Genomic DNA, 18,781 nt, shown 5'->3' on the forward strand with positions numbered 1-18,781 from the left:
TTCTGCAAAGGCTTTTGGAATACCTCCAGGAGAGCTTCATGGAGATGTCCCTGGAGGATTTCCGCTCCATCCCCAGACATGTTAACAGACTTTTCCAGTAGCTGTACTGGCCATGAATGCATCCCAAGTCCTCAGGGCCAATTAATCATTAAAAACGCTTGCTTTTGAACCATCTTTTATATTTACAAAGGTACATTCACCAGAGGTCCCTTCTACAGCTTCATGGTCTGGGATACTGCCTTGGGAGGGTTGGGAGGGTATTTCAGTCAGGGTGAGAAAAAGATCCTGGCTGTCGGGAAGAATGGTGTGCTGTGTGCTCTCCTCAGCCGCCTCCTCCTCATCATCATCATCTTCCCTGTCCACGAAATCCTCAGGCATGGTGACTGACAGTACCCCATCATTGGAGTCCAGGGACAGTGGTAGGGTAGTGGTGGCGGCCCCCCCTAGAATTGCCAGCAGCTCAGTGTAGAAGTGGCATGTCTGTGGCTCTGTCCCAGAGTGTCTGTTTGATTCTTTGGCTTTCTGGTAGTAATAATAATAATAATAATATAATATATGCCTATCTCATAGAACTGGAAAGGTCATTGAGTCCAGCCCCCTGCCTTCACTAGCAGGACTAAATACTGATTTTGCCCCAGATCCCTAAGTGGCCTCCTCAACAATTGAACTCATAACTCTGGGTTTAGCAGGCTAATGCTCAAACCACTGAGCTATCTCTCCCTCCAATGAATGCTTGTCTCATCTCCTTAAGTTTCACGTAGCACTGTGTTGCGTCCCTGTTGTGGCCTCTTGTCCATCATGGCCTTGGAGATTTTTTCAAATGTTTTGGCATTCCATCTTTTGGAACAGAGTTCTGATAGCACAGATTCATCTCCCCATACAGCGATCAGATCCAGTACCTCCCGTAAGGTCCATGCTGGAGCTCTTTTTCGATTCTGGGACTGCATGGTCATGTGTGCTGATGAGCTCTGCATGGTCACCTGTGCTGATCAGCTCTCCACGGTGGACAAACAGGAAATGAAATTCAAAAGTTCGCGGGGCTTTTCCTGTCTACCTGGTCAGTGCATCTGAGTTCAGATTGCTGTCCAGAGCGGTCACAATGGTGCACTATGGGATAGCTCCCGGAGGCCAATACCGTCGAATTGCGTCCACACTAACCATAATTCGAACCGGCAATGTCGATTTCAGCGCTACTCCCCTCGTCAGGGAGGAGTACAGAAATTGATTTTAAGATCCCTTTGTGTCGACAAAAATGGCTTCATTGTGTGGACGGGTACAGAGTTAATTTGATTTAACGTTGCTAAATTCGACCTAAACTCGTAGTGTAGACCAGGCCGAAGAGTAAACCAAAAGAGATGAATTCCTTAGAAATTAGGATTTCAGATACAGTGCCTGTATCCAGATGGCTACAGTGCAGGTTAGGTTCTGTATCATTCAGTGTACCTTATGCTGATCAGGAGCAGAGACAGAAGGATAGTTTCCTTACCGGGGACATGGTGAAAGGCGGGGTAGTGCTGGGGACACTTCTGGACTTCAAGAAGGTGGCTTGGAAGCATCACTGCTGCTTCTGCTGCTGTTCCGAGAGCTTCTCTGTTGGTCTTCCTGGCCATAGTGCCTCTCTCTCCCACCACCCCTTGTTGCCCCCAATAGCCTCTTTTAATGTTTAAGAACTGTAGTTGGTCTGGCCTCCTGCTCACCAGTGGGCTTGAGTTTCATGCCATGTGGCTATGCTGCTTTCTTTCTATAGCTCCCCGGGGGGGGGGGTGAACTTCAATATTCCAATGACAACACCCACTTCACAGCCAAGAGAAACATGGGAGGAGAACCAGAGGGCTGTAGTGGGGTGGGGAATGTATGGGAACTGTGTTCCTGCTGTTTTGACCTCACAGACACACTGTACGTGTGAGGTCACACTGCATGCAGGACACCATTTTATACAGAAACGTGTCAGTGGCTCACACCAGCAGGGGCAGGGCTCCTGCACTTGAAAAATCAGGACTGCAGCCCTCTGGTTCTCCCCTATTAGTTTTAAGTGACACATATCCCTGTGACCAAGCAGAAGTACTTGATAGACTAGATTCTACAGTTCTTTGCCAGAGTTAAAGGTCAGAGCTCTGGGATTTAGATATTACTCACCTTCTACCAATGGCATATCAAACAAACTACTGAGCCCCATAGTTTAGCTCAAGGAGAATGAGCTCTAGTGCCTCAGATTAAACGAACACGTGTCTGTGTCTCTGTAGGTTTAGGATGGTAAACCACAAAGATTTGGCCTTTCTAAAGGCAGCGTACTTAATAATCTGTAATTTCCTAGTCCTTAATAACCCTCCCTACTGAACAGCCGCCCTCTTATAAGAACTTTTCCCCTAGCATGCCTTTCTGGAGTTGACTCTTTATATTTGGCAAAGGCACGCCGCTGTAGGCTTCCAGTAACACTTAAATCTAGCTACTGCCTGCTGTATCTCCTTCTCTCCCAGCTGCTAAGAATTTTTAACTCCCGTTATGTTTTTCCTTTTTTATTCTTGGGTTCATGGGACCTTCTCATTAGAAAAGCTTATATTTTATAGAGCTACTTTCATCCTAACGTGCTTTATAAACGATGTATAAGAAAACAATATTGCCTAGTATTGAAATGCAGTCATTGCTGGGGTGAGCTGGCAGCTACTGGACAGCTCATGGCAAAAGTCCCCTACCATTCAGGAGAGAAAATGAGGAAAAACACTGTATCCAATCTAAATGTGAGGCTGACACTGCCAGCAGCACCAAACAGTTGGTGGAAGAACTAGTTTTGCCTCACCTCTCGCCTTATCCCACGATGGTATCAGGATTCTAGGCCTGTGTAGTCACAATGACCTCCCTCTGCAAGAACACCTGTGGGTTAGAACCTTCCTTGGGATTTCTTAGGAATGGCCCTGTAAGAAAGCCACAGTGTCCCTTAGGAAGAAGAGACTGAGTAGAAGTGGGGCGGGGGGCAACAGTAACAGGTGAGAAGGGGCTAGCTGAGTCCCCTGCTGAGCCATAACTTTCCCAGCACCTCTCTTCTGAGAAGACCAAGCAGCACCAGGGGATGATGCCTTTACAACCCTGATGAGGCCAGTAATTCTGGATTCTTTGTGCTGTTTTTTAAGGTTGGGGGAGGGGTAATTAAGTTATGGGTTTAGGTAAAGAACCAGCTCTGGAGACCTCTTCAGATCACTGGGACATTAGAATGTCATAGCTAATTGGACTCTTTTTTGTCTTGTGAGTACTAGGACCCACCCCTGTCCCAGTGGACGGAAGGAGAGAATGAGGGAGAACACTTCTTGATCCACTGGCTTCCCAGCCCCACGTGGAGCTCAGGAGAGTGCTAACTGATGTGCTAAAAATGCTGATGGGTAGAGCCTTGTCTATGCTATAGCCTCTACCGGAACTGAGACTCCTGGCAACTGTTTTGATGAAGTTCTGTTGCTTATGTGGGCCTTTCACATAGCAATAGGGGGAAACTATTGAAAGAAATAGGAGAACATGACTGTAAACCTACATTTGAATGAATTACATTTGAAGTTGATAATGTCCCCTTTTAAAATATAAGTCCTTAAATTACTAAAGCGAGGCAGTTTAACATTCTATTAATTATTCATTCTCTGTTTATGCTCCTTGGTTATTGTTTGCTCTTTCTTCAGCTTGGGCAATACAGATAATCTGTTTCACTTCTGTTTATTAAAGATGGTTTAATTTATTGCCAACTACTGACTAGTGCAATGATGCAATATTTGGGTTGCAAATGCTGCAGGGGAATGTTAATTTGTGTTAACAACAAAATTCTTTCCACTGGTATTTAAAAATAATCCTGGACACTTCAAGTTGTCTAAGTGTTGTAAATGCTTTGTTGTTTTCACAAAACCTAAATTTATTTTTGTGTTTTATAACAGCCATAATTGCTCTTCGTGTCAGATCTGATCATCAGTTTACATGCCAAGGGCAAGTTTTTCAAGCTGGCCAGGTTTGCAGCTCCATATTGTGACTGCCACTATTGGTTCCTGTTGATTTTAATGAAAATCTTTTGCTACAGATCTTTATCTCTTAAGTAGCTCTAAATTTTGATTCCCTCCAGATTTGCATGAAGCAGAGAATGGAATCAGTTGCTAGCCAGTGGAATAAGGAACAGGATTCTCTACAACCTTGTACCTTGTGCAATATTTTAAGCCTGTGAAAAGTGAGATAAAAGGAGACCATGGGTGTAAGTGGAGAATTCTGATGTTAACAATGTTTTAGGGTATGGCTACACTTACGGTTTGCAGCGCTGGTAGTTTGCAGCGCTGGTCATCCAGCTGTGTAGGAGCAGCGCTGGTGTGTGGCCACACTCACAGCTACCAGCGCTGGTGTGTGGCCACATTTGGAGCATTTGCAGCGCTGTTGGGAGTGCTGCATTATGGGCAGCTATCCCAGCATTCAAGTGCACCAACGTGCTTTTCAAAAGAGGGGGGTGGAGGGTGGTGTACTGTGACAGGGAGCGGGGAAGATAGAGAGTGTGGATTTTTGGAGCCAACACTGTGTGTTAGCTTCCTGGATTGGAAAAATCACAAAATGTTCATGAGCCCTTAGTCTTAACTCTAATTGCAAACAGCCTGCCTCCAACACGGACTCCCCCCCTGTTTCACTCACTCCCTGTGGTGTACTGTGACAGGGAACGGGGAAGAGAGAGATTGGAAAAATCACAAAAAGTTTGCGAACCCTAACAGCCTGCATCCAACACTGTTTCCCCTGCCTCTCATTTGATCGTTCACAGCCAGGTACAGATAGCTTCTGTTTGCTGTGATCAGTGTTTGTTTTTATAGATAAGCAGTTCAAACGGAGCTCCGCGATCGGCTCCGTTCTGTTTCATTCACTCTCCCTGCCTGATTTGATTGTTTACAGCCAGGTACAGAACGGAGCTCCGATCGGAGCTCGTTCACAACAAAACAAAGAGAGGCTGCATAACAAAACAAAGAGAGTAATTTATAAAAGCATTCTGGGATACACCTTATTCCCTGGAGGCCAATCACAGCGCTGGTGTGTGGCCACACTTGATGACCAGCGCTGCAGCACCAGCGCTGGAATCCTTATTCCCCATGCCGAGTGAGGTATACGGCCAGCGCTGCAGCCAGGGAGTTGCAGCGCTGGAAGTGCCCTGCAGGTGTGGCCACTTACTAATTGCAGCGCTGGTGGAGGCTTTCCAGCGCTGCAAATCGCCAGTGTAGCCATACCCTTACACTCAGCATGCACAGGGATAAATTCCCTTACAAAGTGCAAGATGGTGGAGAAGGTGACAATTTAATCATGTGGGTGATAGAGTGATAAATGTCATCTGTTGGTTGAGTGGAGCCAAAGTACTACAGCATCTGCCAGTAGAGCATTGAACTCTTGCATTTGCGTTGTAGGTGAAGGGATTTATCATTGCTGCTCAAGTTTGTAGTTATAAACTTTTGAAGTATTTTCTGAATAGTGATTTTTTTGTTTGTTTTTTTGTTTGTTTACAGTGGTTGCCTTCTCTGTCTTCTATATAGTCTAACAGTGCAGGCCTCTGATTCAAAGTGCCGCAAACAGATCGCCCTTTACTCTATTAGGGGGTCATATCACTTCTTTGCATACAATGCCAATATACTGTTGTTGACTGCAGGGCCGGCTCCAGGCACCAGCGCAGCAAGCAGGTGCTTGGGGTGGCCAATGGAGAGGGGAGGCATGTCCGGCTCTTCAGCAGCAATTCAGCGGCGGGTCCCTCTCTCCTTCTCGGAGGGAAGGACCTGCTACCGAATTTCCGCCGAAGAACGATGCGGTGGCGGTAGAGCTGCCACCAAAGTGCCACCCATCGCGGCTTCTTTTTTTTCCCACCGCTTGGGGCTGCAAAAACGCTGGAACCGGCGCTGGTTGACTGCAATCCATTCTAGATCCCATTGTATTGCTTCTGTAGCATTTCAGTTAATACCTATATTCCTTCCCTTCACTCACTTGAACATTCTAGAATAAGAGCTTATAACAGGGGTTGGCAACCTCTGGCATGTGGCTTGCCAGGGTAAGCAACCTGGCGGGCCAGGCCAGTTTGTTTACCTGCCGTGTCCGCAGGTTCGGCCCATCGCAGCTCCCTCTGGCCGCGGTTCACCACTCTAGGTCAATGGGGGCGGCGGGAAGCCATGGCCAGCACATCCCTCGGCTCACGCCACTTCCCGCAGCCCCCATTGGCCTGGAGCAGTAAACCATGGCCAGTGAGAGCCGCGATTGGCCGAACCTGCAGACGCGGCAGGTAAACAAACTGGCCCGATCCACCAGAGTGCGTGCCAGAGGTTGCCAACCCCTGGCTTATAACAATTCTTGTGACCTCTAGAGCAGCTCTAAAAAGCATTTAAAATCTGAATGCCTATCTTGTCTCTTCTCTCCTGAACTTAAAAGCTTACATTTCTGACCAGTTTTGATAAAGTCAGATTGTCCCCAGGCTGAGATTATAGCTACCAAATGTTAGATTTAAGTAAATTCTTAAAAATAAGCTGTGAAGTCCTGAAAATCAGAGTGGAACTTACAATACTCTCGCTTAACATCACATCCCCAAATCTGTTTGTACATTCTAACTTCACACCGTCAGTAAACACATATGGGAATATAGTGTGTATTCTTTATTTTTAGATACAGATAGGAGACAATAGAGTCCAGTAAAGACCAGACATGCTAGCATCCCGATGTGGAAGACTCTGTGATGGATGTGGTGCAGCATGCTCTAAGGTACACATAGTTAAAGGTGCACTATCAGGGTGAATCTGGTCCAAAATTTAATTTTATAAAAATAAACTGGGTATAGAACCCAAGCCAATAGAAATGATGCTGTGGTTATTTTTTTATTTTATTTTTTAGAGTTCAGTGGAAACAGTCTTAAAAAAAAAAGCCACCACACCTGACATTTCCCTAGTTTGTTAGCAATCTAAATACAACAGACTTGTTCTAGTGCATGGGAACCTAAAAATGAAATTGAACAGAAACCAAGTATAAGGCAAGTAGTGAGCTGAGACTTTCCTTTTCTGATAAACCAGAGGTGGGCAAACTATGGCCCACAAGCCACATCCGGCCCATGGGACCGTCCTGCCCAGCCCTTGCGCTCCCAGCCAGGGAGACTAGCTCCTGGCCCCTCCCCCGTAGCCACGCCGCCATATGGGCAGCGCTCTGGGTAGTGGGGTTGCGCACTCCTGCCGAGCAGCGTGGTGGTGTGTCTGGCTCTGGCCGGGTCGCACGGCTGCCAGACATGCTGCTCTGAGTGGCATGGTAAGGGGGCTGGGATCAGGGGGGTTGGATAAGGGGCGGTGGGCCCGGGGGGGCAGTCAGGGGACAGGGAGCAGGGGGTTGGATGGGGCGGAGGTTCTGGGGGGCGGTCAGGGGATGGGGGGGTTAGATATGTGTGGGAGTCCCAGGGGGCCTGTCAGGGGGCAGGGGTGTGGATGGGGTCAGAGCAGTCAGAGGACTGGGAGCAGGGGGGTTGGATAGGGGGTGGGGCCCCGGGGGCGGTTAGGGGTGGGGGTTCTGGGAGGGGGCGGTTAGGGGACAAGGAGCAGGAGGGGATTGGATGGGTCAGGGGTTCTGAGGGAAGCAGTCAGGGGGTGGGAAGTGCGAGGGGTCAGAGGCCAGGCTGTTTGGGGAGGCACAGCCTTCCGTATCCAGCCCTCCACACAATTTTGCAACCCCAGTGTGGCCCTCGGACCAAAAAGTTTGCCCACCCCTGTGCTAAACTCTGTTTTATTGTTACTTCATCCTCCTAATTCCCCCCACACACACACACACCCCGACTTGTTTGTTTCATCCACTTGTTGTATCTTGTCTGACACCTCGGCCAGGTCTACACTAGAAACATTTTGCCAGTCTAGCTATACCAGCAAACTTGCTTCATGTAGACGTAGTTTATACAGTTAAAACATGCTTTTGCTGGTGTCATTTATATCACTTTGGCGAGTGAAATAAGTTGTACCAGCAAAGTAAGTTTTTTTTGCTAGTATAGCTGTGTCTACACTAGACCTTCTGCTGATAGAGAAATGGGGGGAAGAGAAACCTGCACCCCCTAAGTGACATTACTATACTGGCCAAAGTCTCTAATGTAGACTGGACCCTAAGCTTTGTCTTCACTATAGATTTAACTATTGGTGAATCATGAAGCTCTGTTGGAAAGAGCTGTCTTTTTTATTTATTATTATGTCTGTACAATGCCCAGCGCAATGGGGCCCTGATCTCTGAGTGGGTTCTTAGGTGCTACTGCATTAGGAATAATATAAACAAAAGTGAAACTAACTTGTCTGTGTCCATTGTCTTGTCTAAGATGAGTGAAGTGCAAAAAATGTTTTTTTCTGGAAAAAAGTATACATGGTGAAAAGTAAATTACTTCTAAAAATTGGTTCCTATAACTAAAAGTGCCCACTAACAACTTAATATAAAAGTATAGGAGTTATATGTTGACTATTACACCATTAATTCAAGTTAAACAAGTAACTAGTGAAGCTCACCAATGCTGCCATCTGCAGGACATTACTTTCTACTGCATAAGACTAGATGTTCCATGCTGTTGCATCATCCTAAAATTAACTTCATTTCCTATATAGATTAACAAAAATTCAGTTTTCCATCTGATATATAGTATAGATAACACAATGAAGGGAATATTATAAATATCTAATGTGCTGGCCCTGTGCTTGTGGTTATACAAGACAACGCTATGGATATAGGACGTGCCCCAAGACCATGCATCTCTGTGTGTAATTATAGATAAAATACTGTGTCTTCAACTTTTTATATAGTCTTCAACTTTTAAATTTTCATCTCTGCCACTCTACATACTTCCTCTTAAACCACACACTCTCTTCTGCATCTAGGGTTGCCAACCCTCCAGAATTGTCCTGGAGTCTCCAGGAATTAAAAATTAATCTTTAATCAAAGATTATGTCATGTGATAAAACCTCCAGGAATATATCCAACCAAAAATGGCAACCCTAGTTGCATCCACCATGAACGCACAGTGTAAACTCTGTAAGAACCCTCAAAACACTAAACAGGCAGATAGCAGGGATAGTGTTTATATTATAAGAATCAGTTTGGGCAAGCACCATATTGATATTCAAACAGGTATGGCATTCAGAGCGAAAGAAGAGTGAATTTCCCACTGTATACAAGAAAAATTTCCATCTTGCCAGAACAGAGCAATATTTTCCAGGCATCTTAATGCCCAAAACAGTCATATTACGGTAATAATTGGCTCTACATGACACTACCCCAAGTTACAACATTCTTTATCTTGAATGGCACTCAGAAGTGAGAGGTACTTTCCTACTGCGGAAAATGTCAAAGAAATGTCTTTAGTCAGGGGCCTTGTCTGTAATCCAATCACAGGAACAGGTTACAGCTCAGTTGTCACTACCACTGTTACTACTACTTCTTAGTCCTATGGTAAGTGGGTCCCCTAACCCAGTGATGATTGTAATGAGGGTGGAGTCTTAGTGTGGCATATTTCAATGTGTGCGGCCACCACAGCACCACTAAGAGGCCATTGCTTTTTGAAATGTTTGCTTCATAAAGCCGAACAAGTACTAAAAGTGAATTCTGGTGCTAAGAAGGCTTTGTGGGCCCTGGCTTACCTAGGTTGAACTTTCCCACATATACCACCACACTGCCTCCCTTTCAGTCAGTGTGAATCCAGGTTCACCTCATACTCTAGCAATGAGTGTGGGTTGTTTTGCTACTGAGAAACTGCTGCCTGGAATTTGTCTCTGTGTCTAGCATGTCTGCCATGACTGCACAAAAGATAAATGAATCCATCACCCATAGGAAACATACAGGGAACAGTGGAAAGAGACACAAGGTTTCTTAATTCCTTCATGTGGTGAACTGAATGTCCTGGTGCAAAATCCATTTCCAACAATGGTCTGAGGGGGAAGGGTGAGTGCTAAATTATTATTATTATTATTTATTATTATGTAGTGATTTATATAGTGCTTTTCACTGCATCAAACTACTCTAAAGAAGGAGACAGGGTTACCTGTGTTGTTGACTTCTCAAAAGAATCTTCCTCCTACTGCTATCATACATGGGATCAACCAACTAATGGTGTGGAATGAAACTGGAGCTGCAGTAGCATTGCAGTTTTTGATATCTACTCAGAGGTCCCTCACCAAAGGCTCTTAAGCAAATTAAGCCATCAGGGGATAAGAGGAAAGGTCCTCTCATGAAACAGCAACTGGTTACAAAATAGGAAACAAAGGGTAGGAATAAATGGTCAGTTTCAACAGTGGAGAGAGGTAAATAGCGGGCTCCTCCAAGGATCAGTACTGGAACCAGTGCTGTTCAACATCTCCATACATTATTCAGAAAAAGGGGTGAACAGTGAGGTGGCAAAAGTTTCAGACAACACAAAATTATTCAAGATAATTAAGGCCAAAGCTGACTGTGAAGAATTGCAAAGGGACCTTCCTAGAGTGGGTGAGAAAATGGCGGATGCAATTCAATGTTGATTAATGCAAAGTAATACAGATTGAAAAAAATATCCATAGAAAATGAAAGGATCTAAATTAGCTGTTACTATTCAAGAAAGAGATCTGGGAGACATCAGTGGATAGTTCTCTGAAAACATCTGCTCAATGTGCAGCGGCAATCAACAAAGCTAACAGCATTTTGGGAACCATTAGGAAAGGGAAAGATAATTAGACAATATAATAGCACCACTATATAAATCCACTGTATATCCCCACACCTTGAACACTGCATGCAGTTCTGTTTGTCCCATCTCAAAACAGATACATTAGAATCAGAAAAGATGTAGAGAAGGGCAACACAAATTATATGGAGTAAGGAACAGCTTTCATATGAAGAGAGATTAAAAAGACTGGGACTGTTCAGCTTTGAAAAGAGACAACCAAGGGGGGGATATGATAAAGGTCTAGAAAAATCATGAATGGTATGGAGACAGTGAACAGGGAAATGTTATGTATCCCTTCATGTAATACAAGAACTAGCAGTAACCTACTGAAATTCATAGGCAACAGATTTAAAATAAAACAAAAGGAGCTACTTTTTCACACGCTACACAGTCAATCTGTGGAACTCATTGCTGGGGTATTTTGTGAAGACCAAAAGTATAAGTAGGTTCAAAAAAGAACTAGATAAGTTCATTGGGGATAGGTCCATCAATGGCTAGTAACCAACACGGTCAGGGACAGAACCCCATACTCCAGGTGTCCCTAAACCTCCAATTGCCAAAAGCTGGGACTGCATGACTGAGGATGGCTTACTAGAAGTTTCCCCTTCTGTTCATTCACTCTGAAGCATCTGGCACTGGCCAGCATCAGAGACAGGATACCTGACTAGATGGACCATTGGTCTGACCCAGTATGGCCATTCTTATATTCTTATGCTCAGCAGTAAAGCCAGTACCATAAATTGTGGCACTGCTGTCAGTTCTCAGATACTTGATATCTCAACAACAGCTCTTGGCTGTTTAATAATTCATTCAGAGTTGGAGGAGAAAGAGGAGTAGGATCTAAGGCTGCCTTTTTTCCTGGGTTTCATCACTGAAGCTAGGCCCTTCTTCAAGGGATTCTCCTTTGATGGACAGCACTCAGGGCTGGCTATAGTGTATAGTGGCAGTGCAGTGTTAACCAGCAGCTGTGAGCCACCCCTGAGATGGCTGCTTTTCAGGAATGGATGCACACTTCACAAAGGCCCAGATCCTGAAAAGTGTTTAAGCACATAACTCCCATTGATTTCAATGGGAGTTAGGAGCCTAAATACCTTTGAGGATCTGAGCCAAAGTGCTTTAGAATTCTGCAAACAGCGCGGGTGTGTTTCTCTCACACCCCCTCAGGCCTGGTTAATAAACTTGAGAACTATGTGGAGTCCATGTAAGAGAAGTGATAGTGCGTGAGCAGGAGGGGGACTGGAGTTTTACTCTACTTGCTTGCTTATGATTTTGTCTTTGCCTTTCTGTTTGCCATTTTTCTATTTGAATTTTTGAATATTTGTATTCTTATACCAAAAGAGTGACTTGTTTTGCAGTCAATATTGCTTGTAGTGATGAAGTGCAATGAAAGCCATGCCCAGCAACACTGACTTTCACTCAAAACAGACGACAGTGTGGTCCAACATGTAGAGCCCTGGATTGGGAGTCAAGAGAGCAGCGGTCTGTTTCCACTCTGCCACTGACTTTATTCTGTAACCTCAGGCAAATCACATAACCTTTCTGGATTGGTTTCCTCATCTGTAAAAGGGGAATAATATGCCACTGTGAGGACTATGGTGGAAAAGTTCTATGCAAGAGCCAAGAATGCTTATTGTATATGCATAGACCACCATGACCGATGTATAAACGTGAAGCTCCCTGAACGTGCCATGCACAAAGCTGCCCTCACTGCTGCTCTGTTTGTGGTAGCAGGCAATTTAGAGGCAACCCAAAAGAAGTGAGGAGTCCAAGACTCTCCACCAAAAAACTCCATTGAACTATTGTTATGGGTTGTTAGAACTTTCTGTGTGTGCCATATTTCCCTTGTTCAGTCAGTGTCAGCTCCTCTATTCCAGCAGGAGCATTTGGGAAAGAGAGCACTTTACCCTCATGACCTCACTTAATCCATAAAACACTTATGTATACTTCATAAGGAGATTAATGAGGCATTCTTCATCACTCTTTTATATCAGTTTTCCTTTTCTAGTTACCTGCTTTCTTCTCCTTAAACTAATTTATTTCAGGAAGTCTAGGTCCCACAGTACTTAAATCTCTTCATTCACAATGTCTCCTTCTTTCCCTGTATTTGAACTATTGGCCTGTGTTTCCTGTTTGTCTGTGTTAGACTAGAAGCTCTTTGCAGAAGAGATAGTACTGTTTTGTGAAATCCTGAATACTGGAGTAGGCTCCAGGAACTCATGAGTTCTAATCCTTGGTTTGACACTTAAACCTGGTCTATCATGGAATGTTTTATCCGTTATACAGGTATAACACACAAACCTGCATACACTTATTATGGTATAAACTTGGGGTTGTTTTTGATTGGTTGATTTAGCTTAAATCTCTTCCCAAGCAACATAAACTAAACCAAAAAAAGCTGCTCAGACCAGAATGAGTGTCCACATGGCAGAGTATACCGGTATAACTATATCAGAATAAAGAAAATTAGGGAGTATTCTAGAAATGACACACAGTGTCCCTGCCCAGGTGTTGTGCTAGATGGGCAGACACTACCAAAAATACAAAATTTCCAATATCCGGGTGCTTGAATCTGGGGAAATGGAGGACAAAATTAAAGCTAGGATAATAAATGCCTGGCTCAAATGGAGAGAGATAAGTAGTGTAGTATGTGAGAAGAAGGCACCAGGAAGATTAAAAGGGATGATCTCACTCTCTAAAATGGTGGTCCATCCAATTTTATTATATGGTGCCAAGTGCTGAGCAACAAAGAAGAAACATGAGCAAATGATCTGCTCCACAGAAATACGAATGTTGAGATGTGTGAGTGAGGTAATCAAGCAAGATGATCTGAGGAATATGTATGTTAGAGACCTGCTTAAAGTAACTCCCATAAACAGGGCCGGCTTTAGGAAGTGCGGGGCCCAATTCAAACAGTTTTGACGGGGCCCTGGCAGGGATGACTTAAAAAAAAAAAAACATGTAAAAAAACACGTGGGGCTTGTATTCATCGGGCGGTGCTCTGAGTCCTTGGCGGCACTTCGGCGGTGGGTCCTTCACTCGCTCCAGGTCTTCAGCGGCACTGAAGGACCCGCTGCCGAAGTTTCGCCGAAGACCCAGAGTAAGCGAAGGACCTGCCGCTGAAGTGCCGTCAAAGACCCGGAGAGACTGAAGGACCCGCCGCTGAATTGCCGCTGAAGACCCAAAGCGCCGCCCGGTGAGTAAAAATTAAAAAGGCGCCTCTAGCCAGGGAAGGGATTCTCACTGGGCGCGGGGCTCTCTTATGCGCGGGGCCCGATTCGGGGGAATTGGTGGAATAGGCCTAAAGCCGGCCCTGCCCATAAACAAAAAAATGAGGAAGTACGGGCTCAGATGGCTTGGTCATGTAAAGCGCAATCCTGCCAACTACATGGGTAAGACAATCCAACCGATCAAAACTGAAGGAAAAAGGCAGAGGTGCTACGCCAAGAAGAAGTGATGGGATGTCATAAAAAAAGATGTGTGAGTAGGTGGCATTAAACAGAGCACTTTGATGAGAGAGGACTCACAGAGCAGACCCCATGTGATGGGATGAATGCAGTGAAGAAGAACTATATCAGTTTAAATTCACGCCTTCGCTTGTACCGACGAAAACTTTCCCATATAGACACAGCTTGACTTGCTGAGAGGCTTGGGGTAAGTGAGTGAATCCCTCTGCGACAAATGTTGCTGTTACCCCCCCCACACACACACACACAAACCCAGTGAGCCTGTAGGGATGTAAACAAAGGCAGAATTTGGCTCACTCTCTGCTGTCCTATGTCTAAAGTGGGGATAATGGTGCCCGCTTCACAAATGTCATGTGGGTTAATTAATGTTTGTGCCGCAATTTGTAGTGTTTAGCATCAAGTATTAGTATATTTTTTAATTCCTGTAGAGGCTAGAAGTACCAACCAAACATCAGGACTCCATTGTGGTAGGCACTGTAGAGACAGCGTTCACATTCTAAATAGACCCATCAGACAAAGGAAGAGAGAGAAGGATATAACATGCAAACAGAAGATTGGGGAGTGAAAGATTAAGTGATTTGCCCAAGGTCATCACAGATGAAAACTGTAGCAGAACTGTGAATTGAACCAATATCATATGAGCCCTAGGCCAGTTCCCTTACCACAAATCCAGCCGTTTCTTCCTATCATGACTATAATGTGTTCTAAATCCAGTTGTTCCTCCCAGAGCATCTCAAAGGCCTGGCTAGTCTTGGCAGTATGTAGCTTGTATGTGCATTACAGCTGGCCTACCTGTGTGTTGGAGGAGGAGCAGGAGCCCCATGTTCAGAGGAACCAGCACTTCCTTGTGTCATCTCAAACATGTTACAGATTATTTGTAAACTTGTTTTCTTCTGAAAACAGGGTCAGATAGATAACTTTCTAAATTTGCTTGATTTGTAATTGCTTTCTAGTTTCTAGGGGACCAGCCATAAATGCACAAGTATAAAATACTATATTAGAAAATGATGCAATCGTGTGCCTTAAAAATGCAGCGCGAAGATATTTGACATTGTCTCTTCATTTCCTTCTATACACTTCACCATCCTCTTGGCAAAACAGCAAGAAAAATTTTCAGTTCATCTTCAGCATGTGCAAATCTAATGTTTTCATCTACGCTAAGCAGTGGAGCCTCAGAGGAAAAAAAGATAATTTCCTGGTGCTGATATTTAACAAAACATAAAATAAGCCTGAGTGTCATTTATAATGCAGTAAATTCACTGCAAGGGCTTCTGCACTTGTTGTTAAGGGTTAGAGCTACAGGAACTCAGACAGCTGTGGAAGTTGGGACAGAAGGATCCTATAAAATGAGTGAGGTGGGGAGAGAGAAATCTGTGGGGAGTTAATATGCAAAAACCATCTAGTATATTTCACTTGTGCTAACTTTCTGGCTGTGGCTGGATGGGATGTCTCTGGGAACTCAAGCCAAATATGGCTAAATCTGTGCTCCTTAGTTTTACTCTTAAAATCCTCTCTGCTTCCTCCATTCCTAATGACAATACTGACAGAAAGGGCAGATTGGCTGGTTCCCAGCCTGGGGTCTTTCTTGATGACTCACTCACCTTATTCCCAACCATGACCAAATCTTCCTCCACACCGTATTGCCTAGAGAGAGAGAGTGGGTGGGAAGGAGTATTGTTATCCCCCTCTTTTATATGGGGAAACTGAGGCACAGATTAAGTCATTTGTCCAAGGTTACTGAAGAAGGGCAGAGAAAGGAATTGAATGCAGGTCCCTGAGTCCTAACTCAATGCTATGACCACAAGACCACCTTCTCCTTGGGAATCCTTCCTTCTTGCATTAAAGATGACTTCCAAAGAAAAGTTAGACTAGTGGCTAAAACCTGTGACTTTTTTTCATTATCTTTTTTTTTATTATTTTACCTCAGAAATTTTCGGAATGTCAAAGTCTTGTCTGTTTTTTGCCGGAGGACTTCTTGCGGGTCTAGAGAATGGGAATTTTCTGACTTCTCAGGCCTGGTCTCTTTTCAGGGTTGCACCACTTTAACTTTAAATCAGTTTGAGTGTCAACACAAAGTTTTGTACAGGTTTAACTGTTTAAAATAACATCTTTAGTTAAGCTGGTGCTACTTTCAATATAGATGAGGTCTTAGTTAAAGGGGTAGGGTGTTTTCTCTTAACAAGGGATGTGGTGAATTTTCCATCATTTGAACTGTTTAAATCAAGACTGGATGTCTTTCTAAAAGAGATGTTCTAGTTCAACCCCAAATTGTTGGGATTAATGCGGGAATTAGTGGGTAAAACTCTATGGCCTGTGTTTTTGAAGGAGAGCAGACTGGCTGATGAAAATGATCCTTTTGGTCTGAAAAAAATAATCTATGAATCATCTTTAACAAAAAGAGCTTTTCTCCCAATTGCTTGCCTGGAGTTTGAATTATATATTCTTTATATATGAAACAGCCTTAAGTAGTCTGACTATTCCTCTCAGTTGCCCTCTTAGGCAGTCTTGCCTAATAGCTAATGATTTATGAGACAGTAGTACCCAGATAGATTAGTTCAGAGTTGGGCCCAGGGTACTTTCAGCTCTGTACATATAGAGACACTAGTTTGCCAGTCTCCCAAGTGCTCCTCTAGTAAAAACAGAGTAGTCAAGATTTTTCTAAGGTTAAGAACCAAATTAAACAAATATTGATTAAAAAAAAAGGTACTACTACTATAGGGCACAAACACCCTATTTTCCTTTGCAGGTTACCTTTAAAGTCAGTTCTATAAGTTCTTTGTAAGTCCTTGAAAATGTGTGGATATCTTTCTCAGAATAACTTAATACCATGTTTTTTAGACAAAACTTCTCCTAGGAGTCAGTGCATGTGGAGCAATGGCAGGAGGTAATAGCATTACTGGAGTCTAGATCCTGCAACTGGATCCCTGGTTGTGTGGCAAGACCCACTGAAGTTGCAGGAGAGAGGCCTTTGTATCCACTGTTATACCACCTGTAGAAGACCCCAACATAGATACATTAGTATGTTACCAAAAATTAGGAAAGTGACATTTCTTTTATCTAAAATGAAAAGCAGTTGCTGAAATAAACAGTTGTTACATGTTGATTTGCTTATTTATAGCATAGGTTCACACCCTGGAGGTCACAAACAAGTTTCAAGGGATTGCAGCCACCTTCCTTTTCTTTTTACCTAGATGGCAGGAAGATCCAGAAATCTGTTTCCGTTCTAACACAGGGTCACAGTATGGAAAGGGTTGAGAACCAATGCTGTACAGTTTTTCTCATGGGGACAGCCTGAAGAGATGCACATGGTGTTTGAGAGGTACAGTGGGACAGAAGTTGAAAAAAGTTATGCCACCGTGGTTCAGTGGAGTGCACACTATACAGTGCCCATCTACACAACAATTTTTAAGTCTTAAAGCTTCATTCCCTAATAAAGTTATAACTAGAGTTGGTAGAAACGATTTAAAATTTTTTTTGTTAAAATCTGAATTTTTATTAAAAAATTTCATTTAAAGAAAATGTTGAGAAGGAATTACATGAGTGGTAAAGGGTTACATTAAGCACATAATTCCTGTGTTAGACAATAAAGAACTATACAGTAAGAGCTATACATTCCTCTTAGCGAACCTCTCTTTCACAAACAGGCCCTGTGCTAGCCTCACACAGTTCCAGTTCCTGCTTAGCAGATGGAGAAGGTGGTTACCAAATTCTATGAACGATTTCTTCTCTCCAGGTCTGATCTCCTCAGCCCTCTGGTCTGTCTCGGATTCCCTCAAGGCAAGGCCTTGGCTGCCTGGAAACCCCTTTGGCTCACAGTCCTACTCGAGCCCACGGAGCAGAGTTTTGGCTACTCTGTCTAGCAGCATCTTCAAGTGTCAACTAAGGAATTCTCACAACAGTAATTTAATTTGCTTGATTTTTATACTCTTTTTCCTCAAAGGAGTCACATGTCTTAAAAGTATAGCCAGTGGGCCAGTGGCTACTAATTTTTACCTAATTAATACTTCAGAAGGAGACAGCAGAGTGGTGCCAATTGAACATTACCCCACATTCACTCCTTTATCAATCATTCAGTTCAGCCCCCTGCGTGATGTCCTTCAACAGGGTTGAGACGCCCCTGTCAGCCCATACTCCACTCAGGATGTTCTATACATGTTTGCTTTCAAGTGGACATATTTGCTGACTCAAAGATCAGTATTGATCATACACACAGCGTGGAGCCAGTCAGTTTCACCTCTGCCAACTGCCAAGGCTCGGCTGCAGGCACCAGCGCACTAAGCCCGTGCCTGCGGTGGCAAGCCGAGTGGGGCGGCCTGCCAGTCGCCGTGAAGGCGCAGTCAGACTGCTTTCTTCGGGAGGTCCGTGGGTCCCATGGTAATTCTGCCTGCCGAAGGCGCGGGACCAGCAACCTCCCGCAGAAACGCTGCTGAAAGCCGCCTGACTGCCATGCTTGGGGCAGCAAAATACATAGAGCCGCTCCTGCAACTGCCTGATGCTAAGAGAAGGATTTTGCTCCCAGAATCCTCTTTCGCAGTTCAGTCATGTCAAGCCATGTTCTTACCATTCATTCAGTTTGGCCACACCAATTCGGCACCATCCCAACAGTCCCCCTTCTACAGGTAAAGTTAAACTGTGCTCTAAC

The 18,781-nt window shown here is 44.2% G+C and overlaps 1 long non-coding RNA gene across 1 annotated transcript; it reads left to right on the forward strand.

Annotated features, from left to right (window-relative positions):
* Window positions 1–4,091: 4,091 nt before the first annotated feature.
* On the forward strand, window positions 4,092–17,106 carry LOC123368810. Its single transcript, XR_006578902.1, has 3 exons — window positions 4,092–4,219; window positions 6,637–6,732; window positions 16,978–17,106. It is a non-coding gene; the product is annotated as an uncharacterized LOC123368810 (long non-coding RNA).
* The last annotated feature ends 1,675 nt before the right edge of the window (window positions 17,107–18,781 follow it).

The sequence above is a fragment of the Mauremys mutica genome, chromosome 4 (assembly GCF_020497125.1).
Source record: "Mauremys mutica isolate MM-2020 ecotype Southern chromosome 4, ASM2049712v1, whole genome shotgun sequence".
Lineage (NCBI taxonomy): Eukaryota > Metazoa > Chordata > Testudines > Geoemydidae > Mauremys > Mauremys mutica.